The 26,178-nt window shown below is 40.3% G+C and overlaps 1 protein-coding gene across 2 annotated transcripts in view; it reads left to right on the top strand.

Moving 5' to 3' along the window:
* The window catches only part of LACC1 (laccase domain containing 1), a 65,682-nt gene that overhangs the window by 32,477 nt on the left and 7,027 nt on the right, over positions 1–26,178 (top strand). For both annotated transcript variants that reach the window (XR_009048953.1, XR_009048954.1), the window contains exon 8: positions 12,032–12,158. The gene's annotated coding sequence lies outside the window, so the exon portion shown is untranslated. The remainder of the gene's footprint in view (positions 1–12,031; positions 12,159–26,178) is intronic.

Raw genomic sequence — 26,178 nt, forward strand, 5'->3', positions numbered from 1 at the left:
CCGTCCTTAGTGAGGATTCCATAAACGATGGTTAAGCTGCATTGAATTTAGGCGACAGGATGAAACAGATTCAGCTAATCCATTTTAAAATGCTGTTGTAATCCACCAGAGGGATAAAAATAGGAAAAAAACAACAAAACAACAAAACAAAACAAAAAAACCATGAACATAGAACCTCAGGATACTCTGGCATTTTAGTTCCTGAAATGTGGCAAGTTGGCAGTACTGGAGAGTTCAGAAGGGAGGTAAGCCAATTACAGGGTGAGGAGATGAACAGTACAGCTGAGAGTCAAGAGCAGTGACATGGGCTGAGCACCTATGTCCTGACTTAGCCTCAAGGGGTCCTCAGTACAATCTGACAGGTGGACCACCCTGGGGATCTAGCAAATATTGCAAACACAGGGAGTTCAGTCCATTGTTAATGCTGGCCCGATCACACACAGTATGAGTTAGGAAATACCAGAATTCACAAAGCAAGAATGTTTCTGTCTTTTTCATAGGCATCTAGAAATGGAATTAGCTACCAAAGAGAAAGAAAGAAACAACTAGATTTCTCAAGAGGAGGAGGAGAGGTTTTGATTCCTCTTTTTTTCTTACAGGTTTTTCTATGGCTATCAAACCTATGCTCCTCAGTCCTTTCATGCTGACAGCAAAGTATCCCACAGCATCTGCCAGGTAGCCATTGATCTGTGTATCATCCACCTTCTCCCAGACTTATTGCCTCTGGAGGGCCCTGTGGGGCAGCATCTTGCTTGAAGCTGAAAATAATTGCTGATCTTTATAAAGGCAGAGAGAGGCCTGAGGGAAGGAATACTGGACATAGAGGTTAGCAGCAGTGGGGAAAGGAGAGCTGACCAGCTTGCAAAGTAACATTTTCCTCAAAAATTCAAATGACAGCACTCATAAGCCTGCACATCCAGCCCTGTTGGCTGGTCATCTGCGGCAGCAGAGATCAGATATGATGACAAAGCTATGTGAATCCTGGATAGAGACATTCCCGTGATGGGCCCTGTGGGACTTTCTGTCTTCCAGCTGACAGCATCATCTGTTCAAAAAAAAATGATGCTTCTATTCAAGACTGAAGCTGAGAAATTTTCCTGACAGGGCTGGAAGTTGTAGCATGTATGGCCTGTTAGATTTGCATTCTTTGTTCAGTGGGAGATAAAGTCACTATCAACAAATTGAAATACCGAGGATATTCTCTCTCTCTGACTTTCCTACACACAATCACTGCACCCCCCACATGCATGCAGACACACATCCACCTTCTCTCTGTCTCTGTCTCTCTCTCCCTTTCTCCAATATTTCCCAGAATCATAGCTGATTTTCCCTCCAGATTTGGTGGTTGTAAATTCAGTACAATCCGGATAGAATAAAGAGTTTTTACCACTAAGGAGATTTGAAAAAATATTCCTCCATCCGTAAAGGAGATACCAAAAGTTCATTCCAAACAATTTTTTGAGTGGGCATAAATTGCTGAAATACGTGAAATAAGTTGACAGTTTCCCACAATGGCTAATTTGAAGGGGATAAGAGGTACCTAGAAGTATAGACTTTGGTGCATTTGGTAAAAAGAAAACAGCCTCCTAACTTTATAATGACAGCTTGTGTTATAGGTTTCTTCCTAACTAGAAGATGTTGTTAAGGCAAAAGCCTAGCAATCTTCTACACGACTGCTTTTTACATTAATCCACAAGACTTCACGGACGTTAATCTTTATAACATACCTATGCAGTCAAGAGCAGAATATATTTTTTTAGTCTGATTTCAATGAAGGGAAAGAATAGCAGAAGACAAATGTTTCTGGTCTCCTCTCGCCTTTCCAGGACACACTGTCAGTGCCCAGACCTGGGATTTTGAAATGGCCTTAGGACCTCAGCCCAGGACTGTGGAGAAAAGAGAGCAGGAGACCTAAAGGGAACGAATGCAACAGGCCAGATCAAGGACAACAGCTGATAGTCAGAGCTGGAAGGTCTGCTGTTGAGACAACGTGGAGGCCAGGGGGCAGAAGCCCAAAAGGAACCAGAGCCAAAAGTCACAGTTAGCAGAGCTCAGAGCCAAAGCACAAAACAGGAACCAAAGAAGCAATCAACACTGAGCAGGAATGTCCAGTGTCAGCATTCAGAAAATGCCCTTGTGGGCTCCCTTGATACAACAGCGCTTCCTTACTCCCGATGTGGGCAGCAACTTTGGAAAGCAGCCACCATGGCTGAGCTTGGGGGTGTGATTAACTTTGGAGTCAGGGTGAGCCGTCTAAATTTTTACTAGCCTTCTGCTATGAGGAGACAGAGTAGAGACAAGATCTTTATACCCAAGATGCTCTGGAGTCATAAAGTTCACCGAAGTGGTATCATGGAGGCAGGGCTTGGACTAGGCTGGGAGAGCAAGGCGCCTAGGGTGCCAAACTTAAGGAGGCATTCACTCTTAGGGTCATACAAATGCAGGTGGCTGAGGCTCAGAGAGGGGAAGGCACTTCCCTACCCAAGGCCGGGCAGCACTGGCCCTGACACCTGATGGCCTCTGTTTCCCTTTGACATTGGGCCATGAGCCATTCTGAATCAGAGTCTAGGGAGCCCATGGTGTTTCTTTTTTTTTTTAAAAAGCTCTTTATTGGAATGTAATTGCTTTATACTGTTGTGCTAGTTTTTGCTGTACACCAAAGTGAATCAGCTGTATTTATACATATATCCCCATATCCCCTCCCTCCCGTGATGCCCTCCCTCCCTCCCTATCCCACCCCTCTAAGTCCTCACCCATCATCGAGTTGATCTCTCTGTTTTATGCAGAGGCTTCCCACTAGCTATCTATTTTACATTTGGTAGTGTATATATCTCAGTGCTACTCACTCACTTCATCCCAGCTTCCCCTTCACCCCCCCCCACCTCATGTCCTCAAGTCCATTCTCTACATCTGCATCTTTATTCTTGCCCTGTCACTGAGCTCATCAGTACCACTTTTTTAGATTCCATATATATGAGTTAGCATATGGTATTTGTTTTTCTCTTTATGGCTTACTTTGCTCTGTATGACAGACTCTAGGTCCATCCACCTCACTACAAATATTTCAATTTCATTTCTTTTTATGGCTGAGTAATATTCCATTGTATATATGTGCCACATCTTCTTTATCCATTCCTCTGTTGATGGGAATTTAGGTTGCTTCCATATCCTCACTATTGTAAATAGTGCTGCAATGAACATTGTGGTACATGTTTCTTTTTGGATTATGGTTTTCCCAGGGTGTATGCCCAGGAGTGGGATTGCTGGGTCATATGGCAGTTCTATTTTTAGTTTTTTAAGGAACCTTCATACTGTTTTCCATAGTGGCTGTACCAATTTACATTCCCACCAACAGTGCAGGAGAGTTCCCTTTTCTCCACACCCTCTCCAACATTTATTTTCTAGATTTTTTGATGATGACCATTCTGACCAGTGTGAGGTGATATCTCATTGTGGCTTTGACTTGCATTTCTCTAATGATTAGTGATGTTGAGCATCTTCTCATGTGTTTGTTGGCCATCTGCATGTCTTCTTTGGAGAAATGTCTGTTTAGGTCTTCCACCCATTTTTGGATTGGGTTATTTGCTTTTTTGGTATTGAGCTGCATGAGCTGCTTGTTTATTTTGGAGATTGATCCTTTGTTAGTTGCTTCATTGGCAAATATTTTCTCCCATTCTGTGTGTTGTCTTCTTGTCTTGTTTATGGTTTCTTTTGCTGTGTAAAAGCTTTAAAGTTTCATTAGGTCCCATTTGTTTATTCTTGATATTATTTCCATTACTCTAGGAGGTGGATCATAAAGGATCTTGCTTTGATGTATGTTATAGAGTGTTCTACCTATGTTTTCCTCTAGAGTTTTATAGTGTCTGGCCTCACATTTAGGTCTTTAATCCACTTTGAGTTTATTTTTGTGTATGGTGTTAGAAGTGTTCTAATTTCATTCTTTTACATGTTGCTGTGCAATTTTCCCAGCACCACTTATTGAAGAGGCTGTCTTTTTTCCATTGTATACTCGTGCCTCCTTTGTCAAAGATAAGGTGCCCATATGTGCATGGATTTATCTCTGGGCTCTCTATTCTGTTCCATTGATCTATATTTCTGTTTTTGTGCCAGTACCACACTGTCTTGATCACTATGGCCTTGTAGTATAGTTTGAAGTCAGGGAGCCTGATTCCACCAACTCTGTCTTTCCTTCTCAGGACTGCTTTGGCTATTTGGGGTCTTTTGCGTTTCCATACAAATTGTAAAATTTCTTTTTCTACTTCTGTGAAAAATGCCATTGGTAATTTGATAGGGATTGCATTGAGTCTGTAAATTGCTTTGGGTAGGATAGTCATTTTCACAATGTTGATTCTTCCAATCTAAGAACATGGTATGTCCCTCCACCTGTTTGTATCATCTTTGATTTCTTTCATCAGTGTCTTATAGTTTTCTGCATTCAGGTCTTTTGCCTCTTTAGGCAGGTTTATTCCTAGGTATTTTATTCCTTTTGTTGCAATGGTAAATGGGAGTGTTTCTTTAATTTCTCTTTCTGCTCTTTTGTTGTTAATGTATAAGAATGCAAGAGATTTCTGTGCATTAATTTTGTATCCTGCTACTTTACTAAATTCATCGATTACTGCTAGCAGTTTTCTGGTAGCTACTTTAGGGTTTTCTATGTATAATATCATGTCAACTGCAAAGAGCAACAATTTTATTTCTTTTCCAATTTGGATTCCTTTTATTTCATTTTCTTCTCTGATTGCTGTGGCTAAAACTTCCAAAACTATGTGGAATAATAGTGGTGAGAGTGGGCACCCTTGTCTTGTTGCTGTTCTTAGAGGGAATTCTTTCAGTTTTTCACCATTTAGAATGATGTTGGCTTTTGGTTTGTCATATATGGCTTTTATTATGTTGAGGTAACTTCCTTCTATTCCCACTTTCTGGAGAGTTTTTATCATAAATGGATGTTGCTTTTTGTCAAAAGCTTTTTCTGTATCTATTGAGATTATCATATGATTTTTATCCTTCAATTTGTTAATATGATGTATCACATTAATTGATTTGCATATATTGAAGAATCCTTGCATCCCAGGGATAAACCCCACTTGATCATGGCGTATGATCTTTTTAATGTGCTGTTGGATTCTGTTTGTTACTGTTTTATTGAGGATTTTTGCATCTATGTTCATCAGTGATATTGGCCTGTAATGCTCTTTTTTTGTGACATCTTTGTCTGGTTTTGGTTTCAGGGTGATGGTGGCCTCGTAGAATGAGTTTGGGAGTGTTTCTCCTTATGCTATATTTGGGAAGAGTTTGAGAAAGATAGGTGTTAGCTCCTCTCTAAATGTTTGATAGAATTTGCCTGTGAAGCCATTTGGCCCTGGACTTTTGTTTGTTGGGAGATTTTAAATCACAGTCTCAATTTCCTTACTTATGATTGGTCTGTTCGTATTTTCTATTTCTTCCTGGTTCAGTCTTGGAAGACTGTACTTTTCTAAGAATTCATCCATTTCTTCCAGGTTATCCAACTTATTGGCATGTAGTTGCTTGTAGTAGTCTCTCATGATCTTTTGTATTTCTGCAGTGTCGGTTGTAACTTCTCCTTTTTCATTTCTAATTCTGTTGATTTGCATCTTCTCCCTTTTTTTCCTGATGAGTCTGGCTAATGGTTTATCAATTTTGTTTATCTTCTCAAAGAACCAGCTTTTAGTTTCATTGATCTTTGCTATTGTTTCCTTCCTTTCTTTTTATTTCTGATCTGATCTTTATGATTTCTTTCCTTCTACTCACTTTGGGTTTTTGTTCTTCTTCCTCTAGTTATTTTATGTGTAAGGCTAGGTTGTTTATTTGAGATTTTTCTGCTATAAACTTCCCTCTTAGAACTGGTTTTGCTGTATCCCATAGGTTTTGGGTTGTCGTGTTTTCATTGTCATTTGTTTCTAGGTATTTTTTGATTTCCTCTTTGAGTTCTTCAGTGATTTCTTGGTTGTTTAATAGCATATTGTTTAGCCTCCATGTGTTTGTGTTTTTTACAGTTTTTCTCCTGTAATTGATATCTAGTCTCATGGTGTTGTGGTCAGAGAAAATGCTTGATACAATTTCAACTTTCTTGAACATACTGAGGCTTGATTTGTGCCCCAAGATGAGATCTATCCTGGAGAATGTTCCATGTGCACTTGAGAATAAAGTGTATTGTGTAGTTTTTGGATGGAAAGTCCTATAAATATCAGTTAAGTTGAGATAGTCTAATGTGTCATTTAAAGCTTGGGTTTCCTTATTTATTTTCTGTTTGGATGATCTGGCCCTTGGTGTAAATGGGGTGTTAAAGTCTCCTACTATTATTGTGTTACTGTCGAGTTCCCCTTTTATGGCTGTTAGCATTTGCCTTATGTATTGAAGTGCACTTATGTTGGGTACATAGATATTTACAATTGTTACATCTTCTTCTTGGATTGATCCCTTGATCATTATGTAGTGTCCTTCTTGTCTCTTGTAATAGTCTTTACTTTAAAGTCTAATTTGTCTGATATGAGTATTGCTACTCTGGCTTTCTTTTGACTTCCATTTGCATGGAATATCTTTTTCCATCCCTTTACATTCAGTCTGTATGTGTCCCTAGGTCTGAAGTGGGTTTCTTGTAGACAGCATATATAAGGGTCTTGTTTTTGTGTCCATTCAGCCAGTCTGTGTCTTTTGGTTGGAGCATTTAATCCATTTACATTTAAGGTGATTATTGACATGTATGTTCCTATTATCATTTTCTTACTTGTTTTGTGTTTGTTTTTGTAGGTCTTTTCCTTCTCTTGTGTTTCCTGCCTAGAGAAGTTCCTTTAGCAATTGTTGTAAGGCTGGTTTGGTGGTGCTGAATTCTCTTAAATTTTGCTTGTCTGTAAGTTTCTGATTTCTCTGTCAAATCTGAATGGGATTCTTGCTAGGTAGAGTATTCTTGGCTGTAGGTTTTTCTCTTTCAAGATTTTAATTATATCCTGCCACTCCCTTCTGGCATGCAGAGTTTCTGCAGAAAGATCAGCTGTTATCCTTATGGGTTTTCCCTTATATGTTATTTGTTGCTTTTCTCTTACTGCTTTTAATATCTTTTCTTTGTATTTAAATTTCGTTAGTCTGATTAATATGTGCCTCAGTGTGTTTCTCCTTGAGTTTATTCTGTGTGGGACTCTCCATGCTTCTTGGACTTGATTTACTATTTCCTTTCCTATTTTCGGGAAGTTTTCCACTATAATCTCCTCAAACATTTTCTCAGACCCTTTCTTTTTCTCTTCTTCTTCTGGGACCTCTGTAATTCAAATGTTGATATGTTTAATGTTGTCCCAGAGGTCTCTGAGACTGTCCTCAATTCTTTTCATTCTTTTTTCTTTATTCTGCTCTGTGTGAGTTATTTCCACCATTCTGTCTTCCAGGTAACTTATCCATTCTTCTGTCTCAGTTATTCTGCTCTGCATTCCTTCTAGAGTATTTTTGAGTTCATTTATTATGTTGTTCATCACTGTTTGTTTGCTCTTTAGTTCTTCCAGCTCCTTGTTAAACATTTCTTTCATTTGCTCCATCTGTGCCTCAATACTATTTCTGAAATCTTGGATCATCTTCACTATCATTATTCTGAATCCTTTTTTTCAGGTAGACTGGCTATCTCGTCTTCATTTGCCTGGTCTTGTGGGGTTTTACCTTGTTCCTTCATCAGCTGCATCTTTCTCTGTTTTCTCATTTTGTTTACCTTACTGTGTTTGGGGTCTTCTTTCTTTAGGCTGCAGGTCATAGTTCTCCTTAACTCTGTTGTCTGTCCCCAGTGGGGAGGTTGTTCCAGTGGGTTGTGTAGGCTTCTTGGTGGGGGGACTGGTGCCTGTGTTCTTGTGTGTGGAGCTGGATCTTATCCTTCTGATGTGCAGGGCCACATCTGTTGGTGTGTTTGGGTGTGTCTGTGGGCTTAGTATGCCTGTAGGCTGTCTGTCTGCTAATGGGTGGGGTTTGTTCCTTTTTGGCACTGGAGCTTGCTGGCCTTTGGCTGGATTTGGATCTTAGTGTTGAGAATGAGACCTCTGGGAGAGCACTTACTGATTAATATTCCATGGGGTTGGGAGTTCTCTGGTGGTCCGACATCCTGGACTCAGCTCTGCTGCCTCAGAGGTCCAGGTCTGACACCCGCTGGGGCACCAACCCCCTTGAAGCTGCACAGCATGGAGAAAAAGGAGGTAGAAAGAGAGAAAAGAAAAAAAAAAGAAGGAAGAAAGGGAAAGGACAGACAAATCCCCAAGACAGGTGGTAAAAGCAACTCTAAACAGTCAAAATCACACAGGAGGCATGCACGCTTGCACAGGAAGTCCTCCAATACTTCTAGGTAGGTCTCTGCACCTGCTGTGGGGAGGACTGTGAAGAGCTCAGAGTGTAATCTGGTAGTATTCCTGCGTGTATTTGCCCCCACAGTCCACAGTTGCCTCCTAAGTCTACAGCCCCTAGTGTAGAAACACTTGTCTATTCAGGTGATCCACAGATGCAGAGTCTATCCAGCCTATTGTGGGTATTAAATCTGCTCCTCCTGTGGCTGTTTCCCATTCTCTTCTTTAGTCCTGCAGTCCTCAGGAATCAGTTTTGGTTTTGGTCCCTTCTTTGCCTGTGGGCTGCTCTCAGGAGTTGATTCCCCGTCCAGGCAAGAGGGGGCGAAAGAGGGTGATTGGGGCTCACTTGCAAATTCAGGTTGGGGGGAGGGAGGGATATGGCACTCTAATTGAAAATTTGTGGGTGTGCTTGCAGCAGCAGAGGTTGGCGTGAGCCTGAGGTGTGCCGTGTGCTCTCCCAGGGAAGCTGGTCCCGAACACAGGACCCCCGACACTGGCGGGCTGCACCTGCTGCTGGGAGGATGCAGCCAATGACCTGCCCTACACACAGAACCCTTGGCAGCAATGGTGGTGGGTGCAGCGGCCGGTGCAGTGGTGGTGACAGTCTCTGTGTTTTAATTTAGCAGCCACGGGTTGCGCTCGCACAGGTGCTGCTCTGCAGTCTGTGAGTTGGCAGAGAAGGAAGCTCCTCTTGAGCATCCCAAAACAAAGGTCACCTGCCTCTACACCAGGCCCAGGCTTTCCCCCAAACTCCCTCCCAGCTAGCTGTAGCACACTTTCCCCACAGGCTGTTTTCTGGCAGCCAGCGCCAATTCTCTCCCTGGTGTCTCTTCTCCAAAGCCCAAGCCTCGGCTCCCAGCCCCCACCCGCCACTGTGCGTGAGCAGACCAGCATCTCTGGCTGGGGGGTGCTGCCTGAATCCTAGGTGCGGGAATCTTTCCTCTCTGCCCTCCACACACCTGTTGTTGTTTTCTCCGCTGGGGGCTCCAAAGCTCCCCCTGTCCATCCCGCCAGCGAGGGGCTTCCCAGTGTGTGGAAGCTTTCCACCCCTTCACAGCTCCCTCCCAGAGGGGCACCTCCCCTTGGGATTCTTTTATCTCTTTTTTTCCCTTTTTTCTTTTGCGCTACCCAGTTACATGGGAATTTTCTTGCCCTTCCGAAGTCCGAGGTCTCGTGTCAGCATTCGGAAGGTATCTCCTAGGAGCTTTTCCACAAGTAGATGTATTCTTGATGTATTTGTGGGGAGAAAAGTGATCTCCACATCCTACTCCTCTGCCATCTTTTTTCGCTATCTCCCCATGGTGTTTCTTGAAACAAAATATATGATTAATATTTAGCTTCTCCCTGGCATTTAATAATGTAGGATGGATGAAAATAAACTCCTAAATCAATGTAACAGAAAAATGTTGGTTAGTAAAGACATTTTTCTCTCATCCTTTTGCTGGCCAGGAAGTTCTAAATACTTTCCCAAGAGTATTTGCTTCAAAAAGAACAGAGAGAAACTTACTGAGAGACCCCAGCAAATGTTTGCTGAGTGAATAGATAATGAATTAGAACTGACAACAGGGAGAATAAGACTCACATGAACCCCATGAAAACATTCAGTATTCTTCATTTTAGTTCCTTCTGGTGATGAACAGGCTTGGTTTATTTTATATACTAATTTTTTTCAAGCGGTATCTATATGAAATGCCCACAAGCTTTTCCTCTGAAACTTATCGTTTAAATCACTTTAGTTGACTGATCCCAACCAAGTAAGATGTTAAGGGAAGAACAAGTACCAGAGAAATAGTGTAACCCTTTATCCAAAAAGACTTATTGGTTAATTTTTATTTGGGTTGGTTGTGAACAGCTCCCTCAAATCCGTATTCTAACTATAAATAGGAGTTTCTTCAATTTTCCATTCAGAGTGATTTTCCTTCTTTCTTTTTTATCACTGGGCTCCACAGATTGGGCTGTCTTCTCTCTGCTTCTGAGGCTGTCATCCATCCCCAGGGTTTATAGCTGCTGACAACGTGCTTCAATAATTCACGAGGAATGGGGACCCAGGGACCCGTTTTGTGTTCCCCCTTTCCTCAGTTGGCTCAGTGATGCAAATCAGATAAAAAACATGCTTTTTGCCAGTGAAATAAGTTGAGAGGAATCACAGACACCCTACGAGGAGTAATAATGAAGGAGTTACTGCTGTTGTTTTCGCATCAAAGCACAACTGGATAAAACCAGAAACACACTGGGGTCTGCCTTGCACCCTTAAATCCTGCTCGCCTGGTGACTGTATTCAAGTTAAGACTCTCCTGTTCATCCTCCAAAATGTGGAGCTGATTTATTCTGGCTCTCAAGGTTTAAGAAAGGGAAGTCTAAGGATGAAATGAAATTCTAAGTTCACTCACTCAATGTATAACCTATGGCATTTGTTTGCTAATTATGTTAGTAAGATGTTTAAGGAGCAACTGTTATGCATTGTTTCCATAACTCTCCTCAAAAGAAGATGCCTTTTATTTGTGTAGTCTCAGACAACGGGGCAGGAAAGAGAAGTCCACACAGCCATGACTTTGACTCTTCAGACAAAGAGCCTCCTGGGGATGTGCTGTTGCTTGTGTGTCTTTAATATTAGATGTAACAAGTTCTGTGTCAGGCTCAGGTCCCCAGACCAGGTTCAAGTCCCCAGACCGGCCTCATCCCAGAGGAGGCCAGAGCCTGTCAGGGCTTTCCGTGTCCTGACTTTGCTGATCGATTCTGCTCATTGAAATTCAGCAGCAGAGGAAGAAGCTACCTCCTCCCTGCAGCCAGCTCCTCTCCCTGTGCAAACAAGACTGTGGCTCAAAAGCATTGTAAACCACGATTTCCATGGCCAATTTCAATATTCCGGTTCTTCTCTGAAGCCAATAACCAGACCCACCCCAGAAGGTAGACACACCCCTCCAGATAAAGAATGTATTTATTTAGGTTCATGCAGAAACCAAAGAAGAAAGAACAGGGTGGATGAGAAAATCCTATACTGGCCCTTGCAACTGAGCTGAGAGCCGCTTTGCAGAGCCTGACTGGACAACATTGGCTGCTTGTGTACACGTAGCATGCCCTTTGGATGACCTTGGCATGGCTTGCATTTTCAGTTTGATTTTGGCATTAGTGGTTTTTATAGATTTTTCTTCCTTGTATTTTCCACATATCTCGTATCATTATTAAAAGTGTTTTTTGGATAGACTGGTCCTAGCCATTGAGTAAAAAATTATGCTTTTGAAGGGTATATTTGTTATGGAAAGTGCAGGGTTCACTATCTGGAAATCAGCTGATATGTCTTTATGCATCAATATGTATAAATGTACACAGATATATAGATAGATAGATGTAAAATATTAACTATATTTGGTTTTTCTTTAGGTAAGTAAATACAAAACTTAACCTCAGTTCCACTTGCCTTTTGGCAAGAAGTTGGCATCTAGTTTTTCATCCAGTTGGCAAATGCACATAATTAATAAATGAGTTTAAAGATACAATTTTCCTTTTGTTTTCTTTAAAATGTAATTTGAGATTGGAGTAAAACAGAATAAATATCAATGGAGGCCAAAAACCTTCCACAAACTTTAATAGGATAAGCCTGTGGTAGCTGGAACTGTAGACCTAGAGGTCTACACTGATCTAGAAATTCCAGTCATCAAAATCTGAATTTTTTTGTTTTTGTTTTTGCTTCTCCATCATAGTCTGGAGCTTGTGGTAGCCCTAAAAGGGTTGCTGGTTCACTCTTACAACTTTGCCCCAGGCTGAAGGAAGAACTGACTGCAAAATGTGTTCTGACAACGACATAGTCGCAGCCCTCCCCTCACAAAGGTGAGTCTTCTTGGTGTTAAAACTATCATGGCTCCAGATACAGGGGATGTGCTCTTAGTCTTCACTGCAGGGATGCTGGGAGCCGCTAGCTCCCCCAGGTGTATGCCACACAGACACACCCAAATGGGGGAGTGGGTACGTGACTGTGAGATGCACTGGTCCTATCACATACTGCGCCATCAGAGACTGTGGCTCGGCAGAGCACTGGAATGGTACATCCAAGGCATAGCTGAAGCAGCAGCTTTGAGATTATACCTTGTAAGGAGGTGGAGGTCATCATCTGGGGTGCAGTGTGTATTTGATATCAATGAATATTATACGGTGTGGCATCCTCAGTAGGTAGAATACATAGTGCCAGGAGTTAGGGCTGGAGGCAGGAATGGACCTGCTTACCATCACTTCCAGTTACCTTCCTGGAGAATTCCTCTTCCTCTCCTTGCCTCTCTGGGTTCTGTGGATTTAATGGTCCTGGTACCCTCTGGTCCTTCCACCAGAGGACACAGCTAGAGTTCTATTAAACTATGACTGACAGCTTGGCACTTTGAGTTCCTTGTGCCTTGGGAACCAACAGGAGGAGATTGGGAGACTGTCATACAGTGGAGGCAGGGAAGAATATATTTGGCAACCAAGTGATTTTTTTAGGTGCCTCTTGGTACTACTTTGCCCAATTTTGACAGTAATAAGCACGTTCAGAAACCTTAGTCAGAGAAGGACTTGATGACTAGCAGCTCAGACTCCTCTGGCCGGGTTCATGTCACCAGGTAAGACACCCAGACCCATGGAGGTGTTAGGTGAGGTTGAGGAGAATATAGAATGGATGGTGGAGGAGGAGACAATGTTTCGCTTGTGATCCCAGGACTGGCTACTCAGCTGAGGCTGTATTTCATGCCACTAAACCTCAGGAAGTTTTACCTGAGGAAGAATACACCACCATCTTAACAAAGCTGCCTCCAGAATGTATACAGAGCAGTGGATTCAAAAGGTGGACTCATGAACTCCATGGAAGTGCTACCTAGATCCTCATTCAGTACCAAAAAAACTTACTCCCTGAGCTGCTGGGAGTGCTGCACATGGATAGCTTTAGCTGTCAACTTTCTTTGGGAATTGTCTCAACTGAAGAGAGCCACTGGCATCCAGGAACTGGTTGACCTGGGGATGGCAAACTTGTTACCTCTTGCTGAAGTGGTATATCTCTATATCTTGCAGCTTCAGAACTCAACTGTGGGGTTTGCTGAGGTTTTTGTTGAGACGGTACTTGTAGCCTAACCTCTCCCTTCGTCCACTCCTCTTATTTTCCTTCCCTTCCTCAGGTGTTGATCAAGAGAACCTCTAATAAACTTCCTACATGCAAACCACTCCTCAGTCTCTGGTTTCTGGGGAACCCCCCTTGCAGCAGTGCTATGAAAAAAGTGAAACAGGGTAATAGAACAAATATCAGATATCAGGAGGAGCTGTCCTAGTTAAGATGGTCAGGTAGGACTCCTTCAAGGAGATGACAGTTGAACCAATATGTGAATGATGAGAAGGGGTACAGAAAGATCTGGGGGAATAGCCTTCCAGACAGAGGGAAGTACAAAGACCCTGAGGGGAGAATGAGTTGGATATGTTCCAAAAAAAAAAAAGGAAAGCCAGTGTTAAGTGTGACAAATGAAAAACAGGCTGGTAGAAAAAGCTGCCAAATCTTGGAGTTTGAACTTTATTCTAAATACAATAAGGAATAATTAACAATTTAAAATATTATTTTGACTTCTGTGTAGTGAATGACTTGCAGACATTGAAAGTAGAATCAGGAAGAATGGTGAGTTAAAAGGCCACCCAGGAAAGAAATGGGGTGTTTTGGACGAGGGTGGTGATGGTGGAGTGTGGTTGATTTTTGCTATTTATTTTGGAAGTGTATCTAAAAAAAGTTGTGATGGGTTACCTGCAGGACAATGAAAAAAGAATAATTAAAGATGACCCCAGGTTAGGCCTGAGCAGCTGGGGCCACATCACTAACTGGGATTTGAAAGACCAGCAGAGGAGAATGTTTGAAAGAGCAAATCTAAGGCAAGCTGAGGATGGGGTACAAAGTTCCCAGAGAAGAGAACAGATTCGAAGTTTAGATTACCTAATTAAGTAGTGGATTCAACTTTGTCAATCTTTTACACCCTTCTGTGCTTCTGTTTCTTAGTTTTCCCGTCTTTCCTAGGCAGTTATGAGATTTTGCAGATCTCAATCTATAATTTTTTTATAAACTCTTTGAAGTTTCTCAGAGATTTTGCATTTTCAGCTACCTCCTAGGTGATACTGATGCTATGGTCAGAGGACATTTTGAGCACTAAGGTTCCAGTCAGACAGATCCAGTTTTGAATTATTTCCTAGCCAATTATTAGCTGTCTAATATTGGGGAAGTTTACATTTTCTCAGAGCTTTCATTTCTTTTAAAATAGGAGGAACAATATACCTACTTCATAAAGTTACTGAGAGAATTAAATGATGTCATGTCTTAGTGCAAAAAGCAAGCAACCCAGCTCCTGACTCACAACAGGGCTCACTAATTTCGTCTCCCTCCCACTCTGTCTCCAAAAGGCTGTCTATTCACAAATTATATTAGAATTTTAAAGAATCATTGTAAGACCATTGGCATTCAAAGAATTAAGATGTGTGGTTTTGACTACAGCTAAGTAACTCCAGTGGTCCACAGAATGTAGTCATTTGAACTTTGCTGAACTACACAGTTGAGTCCCATACACTGAGGAGAGAGTCATTGGCAGGAGTGAATTATGTCCCTGGGGTGAGGTCTATCTAAGGTCAAGCATCCTCCTCTCAGCCTGACTTTATGATTCTTAGCTTATCGTGCCATCCAGACACCTTTTGTGAAGCAAGAAAATCTCTGCATTTTATGGAAAATGCCCCTGTTAAACAAAGGCACAAACAGAGAAAAACCAAACAATGCAAACCAACCACTGAAGAGTCTTGGCATGAAAGTGAAGAGAAAGCTAAGAAATCTAAGAAATAGATGATGCTTATATAGAAAAATAGGAATTGGGGATAAATTATGGAGTGGGAATGCCACATTGGTGGTGGCTTGGATTCATGATGTGAATGCTTTTCCCATGTGCCCCATGAGGAAATAAGGAAAGGCAATTTGCAAACTGTTTCAATATATTTTCCAGACAGAATTCATACTATTCACTTTATAAATGAGTCTACGCCTCTATTTATAGAATTATAAAGGTCTTAAGGGGTCAATTAAAAGTTTTTAATGATACTTGACTAAACTTTATGGAAGAAATTCTGTGCTATAATGCTATCTGTGATTTGGGGAATATGTAAATTGTAAGGTGGAAATTATTAACCATTGGGTTGGTAATCACATTGAAAAGAGAGAATTGGCATCTTTAATTTCCTTTAATTTAATGTTCTTACAATAAGACCATGGTGTTTGTCAATAGGTATTCAGCACCATGTACACAAAGTACAAGGACAAATAAGACATGGATCCTGCCCTCTTTTGAGGAAGGGAAACACTGGCTCCCTGATGCAAATATAACCCCCAAAATTGGGAGGGTAAATTGTCTTGGGGAAAGAATATTGGGATATATGACAGGCAGATGCTCATAACAGGTGCATTTAAACAGCTGCTAATCCACTGGTAATTATCCAGAGAGACAAAAGGGAGATATAATTTATTCTGATACTAAAGCACTGAGCCAACTCTACGAAGTCTGACACATCCTAAAAATGATCATCAAATCTCAGCACTTTTGATCGTTGTGAAATCACTTAACTTTGGCTGGATATTCCTTGTGGTAGCTACACGCCTAAAGATAAATATATTTCCACAAAAAATAATTTTTATACTCACATCCAAAAAAATACAGCAGTCTCATTTTCACAAGGCTCTGATCAGTCTCAAGACTGTGGCGTTCCCTTCATGTGAACCTTGTAATCCTGGTAGGATGGATGGTCTCACATCCCATGGTTGTTTGAAGAGTCTAAGTTGAATTCTGTGGACCCTTTAGGCTGTGTTGCAGAAAGACTGGTATTTCCTAGGGCAGGTTAAAGGGAGTGAACCACAGGATTGATTACAATTTAGTCGGGCCCTCATTCCTTCGTATTATTTTCTGGAATCCTCACTTAAAATGCAGATACTCCAGGGAGGGTAATACACTAAAGAGCATTAAGGAATAACACCATCAGGAGAGCTGCCAAGGTCAATTTCCATGCTAATAACTTCCACAGAATGTCACTCATTCTTAGAAGGCTTTTCAAGAGTTTTTTAAGAATTCACTTGAAAGTTTTAGCAGAGATTTCCTGGTCTCATGAGTGGAGGTAAGCTAATCATTTGTATTGCCTCAGTGAAATGGGAGGAAAAAATGTAGTATGACATTCAAATAGTCTTAATCAAAGGGGAAAAATAAACTTTTGCTGTGTGTCTCCCATGTCCCTGGCTCTGTCCTATGAGCTTTGCATATGCCATCTCATCAGATCCTTTCTCCAATGCCACTAGGCTATTACTATCACCGTTTTAAGGATGAGAAATTGAGGCTATGGGAGGTTAAGTAGCTGCCACGAGGAGCTGATAAGCAGCAGATCTTGGAACAAAGTTGACCTATCTCCTTTCAAAGCTCATTAACCCCAGAAAAAAGGATCCTACCTAGGAAATTTGGTCTGAGGCATTTTGGTTCTCTCCCTCATCACCCAGATCTATATGATTCTGATATGTTATACAGAGGCTCCTTAAGAGAAGAAATGTAGAGGATGAAAGGTTAAGGTGTTAAGTATTATGAGACCTAGTACTGAGCAGGACTAGAGTAGCGATGGAAAGAAGGCTATTTCCCATGTCCTATTCTGAAGAAATGCCTCATTTCTTTATTTTTAGAATGTTTAAAAAACTATCCTGTGACAAAGCTAAACATAATCTTACCATATGATCCAGCAATCATGCTCCCAAATGAGCCCAAACTTATGTCTACATAAAACACTGCACACGCATTTTTCATAGCTGCTTTATTCAAAACTGCCAAAATTGGAAAAAAAAACAAAAAAAACCAAGAGGTAATTCAATAGGTGAATGGATAAACAAATCGTGGTACACTCAGACAACTGAAAATTACCTAGCGATAAAAAGAAATGAGCAGGCTTCCTAGGTGGCGCAGTGGTTAAGAATCTGCCTGCCAATGCAGGGGACATGGGTTCGCTCCCTGCTCCAGGGAGATCCCACATGCCGTGGAGCAACTAAGCCCATATGCCACAACTACTGAGCCCATGTGCTGCAAGTACTGAAGCCCATGTGCCTAGAGCCTGTGCTCCACAAGAGAAGCTACGACAATGAGGAGCCCGCACACCACAATGAAGAGTAGCCCCCACTCACCACAACTAAAGAAAGCCCGTGCACAGCAAAAAAAGACCCAACATGGCCAATAAAATAAATAAATAATTAAAAAAAAAAAGAAATGAGTTAGTGAAAAAGACATGGAAGAAACAGTGCATACTGCACATGAAAGAAGCCAGTTGGAAAAGCTACATATTATAATGATTCTCACTATAGGACATTCTGGAAAACAACTACGGACAGAATAGAAATATCAGAGGTTGCCAGGGGTTCAGTGGAGTTAGTGGGGTGGGGAGGGAAATGAACTGTTGGCACATAGGGCATTTTCAGGGCAAGGAAACTATTCTGTATGATACTATAATGGTGGATACATGACTATGCATTTCTCAAAACCACAGAACTGTACAACACAAAGAATGAACCCTGATGTAAACTATGGACTTTAGTTAATGACAATGAGTCAATATTGGTCCATCCATTGTACCACACAAATGCAAGATGTTAATAATGGGGAAACTGTGAGCAGAAGGTGGGGTGTCTTAAAAAGAGAGTATATAGGAACTCTCTGTACTTTCTAATTTTAAAATTGCTCTAAAAAGTACATTAATTTAAAAAATCATTCTAAATCTAGACAATAATATTGTATCATAATTATGTAATGTGATAAATATCACTACAGTGTCAATCATACCACACTATAAAAGTGTATCAAAGAATATGCTGTACATCTTAAGTTTATACAATCTTATGTGCCAAATACATTCAATTAAAAAAATCATTGCAGAACTATTCCGTTCTTCATATGTCTTATGAAACTATAACAGATATAGGTAGAAAGAAAAGAAGGAATAAGAATAGTGTAAAAGAAAGAAAGGGGCAGAAAAAATATGAGAATTATAATAAGCTAAAATGAAATTTGTTCCAGCAGGGGACAAAAAAAGAGATTAGAAATTTACAGAGCCATCTCTTCTTAATCTTTTTCCTTCTTTTCTTCCTTTGTTCTTTTTTTGGGGCATGGGGTGGGGAGAAGGACTTCAGCAAGCTTAGAATGTGGGATAAAATGACAGCATGGAATCGTAAAAATAGTCTATGCACTTTCCCCAAGGCAGGCATTTTACTTAGGGCTGATGAAAGCCCAGGATGTCTGGAACAGTATATATTTATGAGATGATTAAGCTTGAGATGGTTAAACTCTAAATTCTGGGTGGTTGGGGGAAGAGAATGTATAACGTGCTGCGGCTGGAAGAATCATGGGGCCGAACATTGGGAACCAGCTTTCAGCTTGGACTCCAAGTGTAAACAGGGCACATGGGGGCGGGGGTGGTGCTGGAAATCAGTGGTAGTGGTGCTATGGAGACTCAAAGTGAGTGAGCCGAAGGAGCTTAGAGGAGGGGAGAGGATCTCTTCCAAACAAACTTTTCTTTTCTGTTGAGGAGTAATATTGCTACAGTGGCCTATATTATATGTATATAAAATAGGTATTACACAGATATTAAAGTGCATGAATCTTAGGCATGTAGTTTGTTGAATTTTAATCTGTGAACATACCCATGACCCAGAAGCCATATCAAGACACAGAATAGTTCCAATATTTCAAACAGCTTCTTTGGACTTCCCTGGTGGCATAGTGGTTAAAAATCTGCTTGCCAACGCAGGTGACATGTGTTCTATCCTTGCTCTGGGAAGATCCCACATGCCGTGGAGCAACTAAGCCCATGCGCCACAACTACTGAGTCCGTGTGCCTAGAGCCTATGCACATAGAGCCTGAGCTCTGCAACAAAACAAGCCAGCACAATGAGAAGCCCTTGCACCACAATGAAGACTAGCTCCCACTTGCAGAAATTAGAGAAAGCCTGCACATAGCAACAAAGACCCAATGCAGCCAAAATAAAATAAAATAAATAAAATAAAATATTTAAATAAAAAGAGCTTTGTGCTCCTTTCCAGTCAATACCTCTGTTTTCGAAGATAATCAGTCTGATTTTCTTATTAAGATAGAGTGCTGCTATCAACATTGGGGTGCATGTATCTTTTCAAATTAGAATTTTCATCTTTTCTGGATATATGCCTGCCAGTGGAATTGCTGGGTCATATGGTAGCTCTATTTTTAGTTTTTGAAGGAAACTGTATACTATTCTCCACAGAGGCTGCATGAATTTACATTACCACCAACAGTGTAGGAGGGTTCCCTTTTCTCCATACCTTCTCCAGAATTTACTATTTGTAGACTTTTTGATAGTAGCCATTCTGGCTGATGTGACATGACACCTCGTTGTAGTTTTGATTTGCATTTCTCTAATGATTAGCGATGTCAAGCATCTTTTCACATTGGCCATCTGTGTGTCTTCATCGGAGAAATGTTTAGGTCTTGGGCCCGTTTTTTGATTGGGTTGTTTTTTTGATATTGAGTTTTGTATGAGCTCCATTTCTTTATTTGTTTGGTTCTATATCCGGTTTACTACAATTAATTCATTCTTGAACTCTACCAGAAATACAAATCTCTTTAAACATATTCAATTACAACAGGTAACGATCACTTCTTTTTTTTTTTTTTTTTTGAAGACATCTCTCTTGTAATCCTCTATCCCCTTTCTGTCCTGGACTGGCTGATCTCTAAGCCTGCCACACCAATGTTGCCAAGGAGTTTTCCATCATTACCACTTTGGGGATGTCCTCTGCCTCTCTCCTATGTTGGATCCATTGTTTCCTAGATCCTGTGTCTTCTGCTCTCTTGCTTTCCTCATTGTTTTGATGGAGCACATCTTGTATGCTTCCTAGGAAAGAGTTCATAGGAGATACATTTTTTGAGAAATTGCTGTTCTCAAAACATCAAGAATAAATCTTGTTTGGTAATTAATCAATCATTTGATAGGTTGTTGGAATGAAAAGCATTTCCCTTGGGATTTTGAAGGCATTGCCCCATTATCTTCTAGATTCTGATGTTTCACTTTATGTTATTTTGCAGCAGTTGTAGCAACATGATGTAATCAGTGTTAGTTTGATTCCTAATCTTTGTATGTTTTTCACTCTCTGGAAGGTTTTAGGATTTCCTATTTGTCCTTCAGCTCCTAAAATTTCCTGACTACAGGAATTGATGTGGGTCTTTGCTCAAGTATTGTGCTGGGTGGGCATTTGTGGCTCTTTCCATTTGGAAGCTAATTTTTTTTAGTTCTGACACATTTTCAAATTATTTCTTTAATAATTTCTCCCCCTCTGTTTTGTTTTTTTCCTCTTTTCCTGAACATTCCATTAAAAGCATGTTGGACCTCCATCTTGGTTCTCTAATTTTATTATCTTTCTTCTTATTTTCTACCTCTTGAACAGATATGTCACACCGTGTATTTGACTTACTAAACTTTATCTTCCATCCGTTCTATTAAAATGTTCATTTTTGCTGTTTTTTCCACATTCCCAAGAATTTGTTTTTGTTTAATAAATGTTGCTTTTTAAGATACTCCCCTTATTACCTATTTTATTTTTGTGAGGATTACTTTTTTTTGTTTGAAGTTTTCCTCTATTTCATTCAATGCCTCTCTTTTCTCTGAGTCTCTTTTTTTCTGTTTGTTTGTTTTGTTTTGGTCTGTGTCTTTCGTATTGTAGGTCTTTCTCAGATTTAGTGTTGTTACTGGCTGTGTGTTTATTATTAAGGTAATGAAAAGGTTGCTTATAAGTTCTGAATGAATAGAGGGTCCTTGCTGAGTAGTGGGCTTCCCTGTAAGATAACATGGCTGAGTGTTTTCTTAGGGGAACCCCAAATGTCAAGATCTGCAGGTCTTTTGGCTGGGTCAGTCTCCCTAGAGATGAATCTTCAAATTTCATGTCTGAGGGTTATGGGTTCTTGCAGTGTTCTGGGACTGAGTGAGAGAAAGGGCTGAGGTGGGGGTGAGGAGGACTCACCTCTCAGAAATTTCACATTTGGTCTGTTTCCCCTGTTTTCAGTAGAGTTCTCTAGCAAGAAGAGCTAGCCAGTGAGCAAACTTTTTGTTTCCTTTTATGTTGGGGAAGAGGTGGTCATTTAGCTGAGCAGGCTGAGGAGGGGCTATCTATGAGGTTAATTGTTTCTCATACAGATTTTCAACTAAGCTTCTGGCTTTCAGCCTCACCTGAACACCCCACTTTCAGAGCTAATTGATACCCCAACTACTGAGGCTTTTGGTGGTTTTGGCGCGTGCACCTGCTTATTTCTGGAGTTACCTTGAGGCTTCCCCACCTCAAACCACTTCCAGGCTTTCGCTAGTTTCCTACATTAGTTAACTATTCATCCATAAGACTTTCAGTCTTCAAACTTTTATTGTCATTTTTTTTCTGTTCTTTTTATACTTGTGGAATTTATATGTTTTATTGCCTTTACTGCCTCCCTAGTGAGGCTGCTGGAGGGAAAACAGTAAACATTTGTGTTCAATCTACATTTTAATTGAAAGCTGGTTAGTCAATATGTAAGAGTTTAAAATCAGCTCTGAATGTCTCTGAAACAATTAAGAATTGCTACTTTTTTCATTGTTGTTCTAATAGCAGATTAGTAAGTAAACATCCCCATACTCAGTATGTCTCTTGGGGAATATTATAGAATGAAATGGGCACCAAGAAATGGGTCACTGCCAAGGAAACATTTTGGGACTGACTTTTCTGGTCATATTTAGGAGCAAACCCCCCACAAAAAGGTTGCAACATTATAATATAAAACTGCTGTTCTGGATTTGTTGGCTTGATTATTATAGGAAAAGAACAAAAGAAATAATAGAATTATCAACATGTGGGTTTTTTTAGGAATGACTATTTTACTCATTTGATGCAAAGACTAGAAACTTAATTTGAGATTTCAATGGAACATTCAGATTTTATTTGCCAGAAATCCTCAAGTATGTGAGCATATTTTAAATACATTCTACTTATGCTTTTTTGTCTTCATGGAATTACGTCCACATTTTACAGGTAAATGTCCACTGAGTTACAACCACTCATAGGTGGTGATTCTGGATATTCGAAAAAATACACGTTTGTTAAGAAACCTGACATTAATTTGTGATAGCGTTTCCTTTTTTCCATTTTGCTCTGTGAAGCTGGAAAACTAGGCTACATTTTTTTTTAAAGAATGAAATATATCTTGGCAATTGAGGGAGTTCAGTGAGATGTTCCTCACATACCATAATAGTGACTTCCAAAGCTGATCTTGGATAACTACTTTATTAGCCTCCATCACTATGAATGAAGATTTATTTAGCATCAATAGTTGATAATTTGGACTTCCACAGTGGTTAAGAATCCACCTGCCAATGTAGGGGACACAGGTTTAAGCCCTGGTTTGGGAAGATCCCACATGCCAAGGAGCAACTAAGCCCGTGCACCACAATTACTGAGCCTGTGCTCTAGAGCCTGCGAGCCACAACTATTGAGCTGATGTGCCACAACTACTGAAGCCTGTGCACCTACAGCCTGTGCTCCACAACAGGAGAAGCCACCACAATGAGAAGCCCACGCACCGCAACAAAGAGTAGCCCCCGCTCGCTGCAACTAGAGAAAGCCCGAATGCAGCAAGGTAGACCCAATATCAATCAATCAATTTATAAAAAGAATAGCTGATAGTTTGCCACTGCCAGATTTAGATGCTGTTATAATATTACACAGCCAGAAAAAGTACAAGATAGGAGGAAAATGTGGGAAAGTATGTTTGAGCTCAGCAAAGTAATAGGATAGATATAAAACTCTTCTTAAAAGACTTCAGAAATTTTGAGATTTTTCAGACTATTTATTACACGGAGCATTTAATGGTGAGGAATGTTGAGAGTAGCTGAATGGAAATTATTTCAGACACGTGAGGCTGTATGCAGGAGTTGATAGTGAGAAAAAAGGAACAAAGGGAATTAAGAATAAGTAGAGGCAACGTATATATGGCAATCCCAATCTCTCAGTCAATCCCACCCCAACCCTCCCCCACTTCCCCCCGGGTGTCCACATGTTTGTTCCCTACATTGGTGTCTCTATTTCTGCCTTGCAAACCGTTTGATCTGTACCATTTTTCTATATTCTGCATATATGTATTAATATACGATATTTGTTTTTCTTTCTGAATTATTTCAAACATTAATATGTATAAAATAGATGACTAAAAAGAAAAAAAATCAAATTGCACACTTTAAATACATACATTTTATTGTATGTCAATTATATCTCAATAAAATTGTTTTTAAAAGAAAAAAAGATGAAGTAGAGGAAGGAGACGCAGGAAGTGTGCTGAGTTGGGTGGAGAAGAGCCTAGACACCAAGAGTACCTTGCGTGTTATACATGAACTGTGAGCTTTTTAGTGAATGGCACCTGATGTTGTAGCAGAAAAACTGACAAAGTGCTGTAGGAATTAGAGTCTGGATCTGATGTAATACTTAGAAAGCTGGGACACATGTGATCCAATCCCAAAGCCGTATCACTTTACAAACTCACAGTAGAAATAGGCAGTCCAAGCTTTAATATGGTTCTCAAAAACATTCAAGGGAGCCCAAGTATGTGACCCAAAGCATAACTTACTAAAGTCTTTTCTAATCTGAAGCTCCCAATTCCCAGATGGTTAATGTGTGCAGAGCTACTGACTCATCTGTTTTTATTGAGCAAACTGCCTGATAAATGAGAATAGAATCTGGTTTCTGATAGTATTAGGTTTTTGAGAAAGGCGTTGGTATAAATATTGTTCAGGTAGCTTCTGGATTACAGAAGCTTTGTGCTGGCCATCGTTTTCTTTGCATCTAACCAAGTTTAAGGGGAAAAACACCTATGTTTCTTGGCCTTCCCACAAATAGTCAGACTTGCATCAGTTGTCACAGCATAGCCTGTGTATTTGTGATAGAAGCTTTACTGGAGTAATGACTATTGTTACTGAGAGAACCACGATGCCCCAGGTCCTTCTCTTTGAGTTACTATCTGCCTAGGAAGGATGCTTTTTTGAAGGAGCCACAAATCCCTGTTGTGTATGCCTGTGTGAACACCAATCCAATGGGAAAAAATTACCACGTTGCCCTTTTTAGCAATAAGGCACCTACTAGTGCTAATTGAATGATTAAAATCTGTACTAAAAGTGAATGATTAGAAAAATTTCTGTAAAAATCAGTACAATCGGAAACAAACCAATTGATTTAGTAGTTCAGTCTAAGGAAATTTTATCCTTGAAAAGTTACAATTGTGAGAAAAGTTCAAATTTGTTTATCACAACAGACTAAGAGGCATATCCATTTCATTTTTAGATTGAAGGATATATTCCCAAACTCAATCCATAAAGTCATGTGAAATTAAAACATAAAATACGGCTGAAAACTCTACATCAAAAATTATCCTTTGTTTTAATTGTTCACCTTTGAGAAATCCTAGAGTAGGTTTATTGCTCTAAAAAATCAAATCAGAAGAATAAATATTTAGTAAGCACATACGATGGGTCAAGCTTTGCCTTAAGTCCTATAGGAGAAACAAAGAAGCTTCCTGTCTTCTTAAAATCTAATAGAAGAATATCATTAAGAACTGAAAGTTTAAATAACATCGTAAGATATAACTAATACTTCAAGACAACAATGGAAAAGCACATACAAGGCCAATCGTGAATACAAGTCAGACTTTAAAATTCCTTTGGGAATCAATAGTTCAGCTACTTGACTAAAGAACAGAGTTTCTGAAAATGGTAGAGGAGACAGGCCTAGAAAGAAAATGTGTTAAAATTATGGGCCTTAGATGCCAGGCTAAGTTTTTAGACATTGATTTTGTAGGGAAATTACTGAAAGATGTTAATTTTAACCTTAAATGGAGAAGTGACAAAATCAGAGCAGCATGTAGCAGAGGTGACTCTTTCAGCTGTGTGCAGACTGGACAGAGAAACTTCAGACCCCGAGATGGCTAAGCAGGTACTGCCATTTTCCAGATTGTTTGGGTCTCTCCGTGGAAATGGGACAGACCTGCTACCACCCCAAATTTAGTTCAGGGGTCTAGACTGATAATGCCACACACACGCTAAGAGAGCCTGAGAAGCTTTGTTACTCACATAATGAAGGTTTTAAGGGAGAGCAGGACAAACTCCAAGCAGGTCCAAAGGCTTGGGAGAGCAGGAAGGGGTGACTGGCATGGCTTTTTACAGTGGTTAGAGTATAGGGATGGAGTGAGTATCCTCTCACGTGTGCTGAGGCTTGTGTGACCTGAATTTCATGCTGGTACCAAAGGAGGGAGCACCCAGGCTTCTTAGCAGCTGGTCCAGATGTCAGGCAGAAGGCGGCGAATGATGTGGCTAGAAAGTTGTCAGCAGACATCAAAATTGAGTCCAATTCTTTATAACACACATATAGGGTGCAAAGAGTGATAAAGTGCCAAATGAAGGTGCTCTGTCAATATTATATATGAGCTACAAGTCTCCTCCTGATAGAACCTGCATTGTGGGAGGCAGATCTCTGGGAGAATGGGTTTCTATGAGCGTGTGGTTATATAACATTCGATTTACAGGCCTGTCAAGGGCCTTAGGAATGTCAAAGAGGAGGTCTCTAGGGCTTTGAAATAAATATCCCAGGAACTCTTGACCTATTGTTCACTGCACTTCTTTTTTTAAAAAATCTAATATTTTGCTTACGTTTGGAGAAAGATTTTTTGAAAGATGCAAAGCTAAATGGAGAGTGTTTGCATCTGGGATTACAGTCATAGATTCTATTGCTCAATAAATCAGTCTGTTTTGGTTTGAGCA

Source organism: Hippopotamus amphibius, chromosome 14 (assembly GCF_030028045.1).
Source record: "Hippopotamus amphibius kiboko isolate mHipAmp2 chromosome 14, mHipAmp2.hap2, whole genome shotgun sequence".
Classification (NCBI taxonomy): Eukaryota; Metazoa; Chordata; class Mammalia; order Artiodactyla; family Hippopotamidae; genus Hippopotamus; species Hippopotamus amphibius.